Source organism: Apodemus sylvaticus, chromosome 3, assembly GCF_947179515.1.
Source record: "Apodemus sylvaticus chromosome 3, mApoSyl1.1, whole genome shotgun sequence".
NCBI lineage: Eukaryota > Metazoa > Chordata > Mammalia > Rodentia > Muridae > Apodemus > Apodemus sylvaticus.
In genome coordinates, this window is record NC_067474.1 from 46,968,325 (window position 1) to 46,972,934 (window position 4,610).

Sequence of the window (4,610 nt, forward strand, 5' to 3'; positions counted from 1 at the left end):
GCTAGCCAGTAACATCAGATACAGGTCCTCCTGCCTTAACCTCCTAAGTGTGGGGATTCCAGGCCTGTGCCACAACACCCAGAAAGAATACATATTGTAAACATATTGTAAAAAATCTTCTAAACATTTGCTTAAAAGCCGAGGAGATAGACTAGGGAAAAAAAAAACAAACTAAACAGCAAGTAGGGCAAACAGAAAGGTCAAAGGGCAGAGAGCATAAAGACAAACAACAAACCCCAGCAAGACAGTGTATGCATCCACTCAGAACATGATTAATCAAATACATATTGATGGGCATTCTCTCTCCCTTGGTGACACAGATATAGGCCAGGTTAGACCAGATAAAATAGATAAAGGAGGGTTTATTAGGAGGCAGCTCTGGAGTGGGTTCACCGATGTCACAGGTGGAGGTCTGTGAAGTCACACATCCAGGCTAGAGCAAGGGGCTTTATAGAGCTTAGGCGAGGAACAATGACATGCAGCTAGGAGCTGGGGCGGTGCCCTGGTGGGCACGCTTGGGTGGGTTGCCCGAAACTCAGAACCGAGGAGTGCTGACCTGTTAGTTCTCTCCAAGCAGATGAACTTTCTCTGTGCGGGCAGAGTTGGGGGAAGAAGGGCAGATGGAGTTTCCCAGCTAGTGCAGGGGTTCCAGCCAAACACACACACACACACACACACACACACACACATTCCGTCTTTGAATTAAAAGACAGCGGTTGAGCCAGCTGTGGTGGTAAATACCCACAGTCCCAGTACTAGGCAGGTAAAGGCACGAGGATGACAAGTTCAAGGCTAGGACATAGTATGAGCTAGGTCATGGTAGGAGCTAACTCAATAAACAAACTAGCAATCCACAAACATGAAGCAGAGACGGTTAGTCAACTATCACAGAGAAAGACCCAACTCTATATAGTGCATAGAAGGCACGTGCCTTGAATACAACTGAAATTATATAGTTAAAGGCTGAGGAAGTCTATCCCATGCAAACACTAAGCATGGAAATGATACTATTAATCAAGGGTGATGTGCACACACCTGTAATACCAGCACTTGGGAGCTAAGGGTAGGACGTCAGAAGGTGAAGGCCACCCTGGGCTACCTATGACAAGATGCTGCCGAGTGTTAGCAGAGCCGTGGGATCCGCTGTGGACTCTGGAGTGAGTACCAGGCTTGGAGTAGCCTTTTGTAAACAGTCAGTGATGGTTATCTGGGGTTTGTGGAGCTGCAGATTCACAGAGCCTTGCATGGCCAACCAGGAAGTCTAGTGTGACTGAGAATTGCTTAGGTGAGGGTTCCTGCCGACGACTCCTAAATCCGATAAGAGATTTCGGTATGCGGAAATTGACTGGCTGAGAAGTACCTTCCGTCCTACAGCACAGAGGCTTCTGCGAGGCAGTTCTGTGGTCAGTCTTCGGAGGCTGACCCACCCTGCTGCCGAGGAATCTGAATCCATACTGCAGTGGCTCTCTGTGCTTGGGCGGAGTCAGAGCACCCGCAGCTCGGACTCTTAAGACCTCTTTTGATTTGTTTGTTTAGCTAGTATTTCTACATTATTAAGAAACGTCGACTTAAGAGACAAGGAATGTTTGGAAAAATAAGAATCATTTTGTAATCTAGCTGATTTCCAGGCCAATGTGGGCTACAGAGAAACTTCTCGCTGTTTACTGATTTAGACAGGTCTTGAGTACCTGGGTTGGCCTTGAATTCCCATGTAGTCAAGGATGACCTTGAATTTCTGATTTTCCTTCCTTTACCTGCTGAGTGCTGGGATTAGCTGCGAGTACCATGGCACCCAGTTCATTCTGTGCTGGAGATTCAACCCAGGGCCTCCTGCGTGCCTGCCAGGGAGCTCTCTACCAACAGGGGCTCTGATACATCCTCAGCAGAGATACAGCTTGTACACCCAGAAACATACTTCCTCCTTATGAAAGACTGAACAGAACTGTGAGCCACTCAGTTTCTTATTCCTGGACGCCGCCCGGGTAAAGCCTGTGGTCGGGGCCGGCCTGTGTGACGGCCTCTTCTTATTTCACTGGGACTTGGAGTAGCAGAAAGGAAAATTACAGTTTCATTTCAGAATATAGAGTAAAAAAAAGAAAAAGAAAAAAAGGCCAATTCCCACAAGTAAAGAAAAGGGACGTAATGACAAGGGGTAAGTGTAGATGCAGTCTCAGGGGATCTGGATGACAAAAATCTTAACAATTCCTTTAAAGTTATAAAGAGAAATCCTAAGAATCAAAGATTATTTTTCAAATGTCTTAATTTCTACTCTCACTAGAGAACATCACAAGTACATATGGAATAATGTTATCAAAGTTCATGTACTTTAATGAAAAGATTTCTGTTCAAGTCATTAAGTTAATTAAGCTGGGCATTGGGCACACCTTTAATCCCAGCACTTGGGAGGCAGAGGCAGGCGAATTTCTGAGTTCGAGGCCAGCCTGGTCTACAGAGTGAGTTCCAGGACAGCCAGGGCTACACAGAGAAACCCTGTCTCAAAATCAACAACAACAACAACAACAAAACCAAAACCAAAACAAACAACAACAACAACAACCAAAAAGTTAATTAATTAATCTATTTATAGACAGGGTCTACAGTCCTAGGCTGGCCCTGAGCTTCCTCCCTAGCAGAGAATGACCTAGAACTTGTGATTCTACCTCAGGAGTACTGGGCTCAGAGTCATGCATCACCTGGGACCCAGGGCTTGCTGCAGGCGAGGCAAGCACTCTGCTGAGAGCTGAGTCCCTAACCACTCTCCTTCCATTGGGGGCCAACAGTACACACTTGTGTGCCTGTTGGCTTGGATGGAAAAGCAGGTGCCATCTCCTGGCCCAAACAACGAATCTCACAAATAGCTGACAGCTTGAAAGAGTTAATAGATCTATTTAAAAGGTTTTGCTTGTTTAAACACAGGGTTTCTGGTAGCCCAGGCGGGCCTCAAATTTCCTTTATAGTCAAGGATGACCTTGAACATCTGATCCTCCCACCTTCTGCCCCTACCTCTCAAGCGCTGGGATCACAGACAGTGCCACGGAGCCTGGCTTCTCACTGCTGTGGATAGAACCCAAGTCCTCACGCCTGCAGAGCAGCATTCTATCAACTCAACTCCCTCCTCAGCCCTTTAACACAGTCTAGGCACTGTTTAAATGCCAGGAGAACAAAAATTTCCCGGTGTTCTTCATGGACATGGGATCCACTTTTATTATTGAGATTAATGAAGGTGAAAAAGAAAAGTGAGCTCTAAGATGCAATCCCTAACCACTCAGATGTAGGCCGCTGAGATGCTGGCTGGCTGAGAGCACTGGCTGCTCTTTCAGGGGACCTGGGTTTGGTGCCCAGTGCCAAATGACAGCTTACGACTGCCCATAGCTGGAATCCAGGGCATCTGATGTCTCTCCTGCCCTCCAAGGGCACCCGGGATGCATGTGATTCACAGGCAGACATGCATACCCAAACTCATACAAGTCAAAATAAGATGTAAATAAAATTATGTTTTGAAGCCTTCTCCTAGGTATGGGGGTGTGGCTAAGCTGTAGAGGACTTACCTCTGTGCAGCACACACTGGGATACACTGGGAGTTGTGGTCCCGGGCCTGTAATTCCAGAAATCGGGAAGTTGAGCCAGAAGACTCAGCAGATCATCTTTGGGTATATGGAGAGCTTAAGGCTACAAAAGGCCCGGTCTCAATTAAAAAATATCTTGATCCTTCTCCAGGGTCTACCCACATAAATATAGTCATCATCCCCCACTAAGGAAACTTCTCTTTGCTGCAGACGCAGACCATTATGGAAAATTAAAACTAACCAAAACATAGAGTTGGGTAGCCCAGTCCCACTGATAAAACTACAATACAACTCCTGTTCAGTTGTGATAGTTCACAGAAGAGGAGGGCACAGAAGACTGTATGAGCCAGAGCGTTAGGGAATTTGCCGTGATGTTGTGTCTCCCAGTATTGGCAGAAGCCACACTCCTAAGGCTTCACCAACATGGCTGCCTGATAAGGAGCTGAACAAGGCCCACAACAGACGTGCAAATATTTTGCCAGGAAACGTTCCCGGACCCCAAAAGGCCACCAAGGAGCCGATTCAGATGCAATCGCACCAGGGTCTCTTTATTCAAGCTCCAGATTGGGCTCCCGACAGCCCTGACAGCAGAAGGCGGAGCCCTGAGCCCAGTTTCAGGCAAGCATTGATAGATGAATCGGGGCCATCTAACCTGGTACACATCTGATTGGGGAGCCATTATGACCTTTAACCTAATTGTCTGGCTGGTGCTGGAGCCAAACCATAAACTTAACTTCTGCTTTCTCTCCGATTGGTGGTTGTTAGGAAGTGAAGTGTCAGGGGCGGGCTTGGAACCTGTGGGTGTAGATTTCTTGGGGAATGGCTGGAAACTGGTGCTAGAGACACAGGTTTTGTTGAGGGGTAGCCTGGAAACGGGTGTTAGATACAGGTCTTGTTGGGGGGTAGCCTATTACTTAATTTGAGCTCAACCTTAGGTCAGGCTCTCTAAGACAGAGTCTGAACCCAAAAGATTTGCTCCCGCCCTGACATGGATGGGGGTGGGAGCCCAGGAGACTTCAGTGCCTCACAGAGAACCACAGGCAA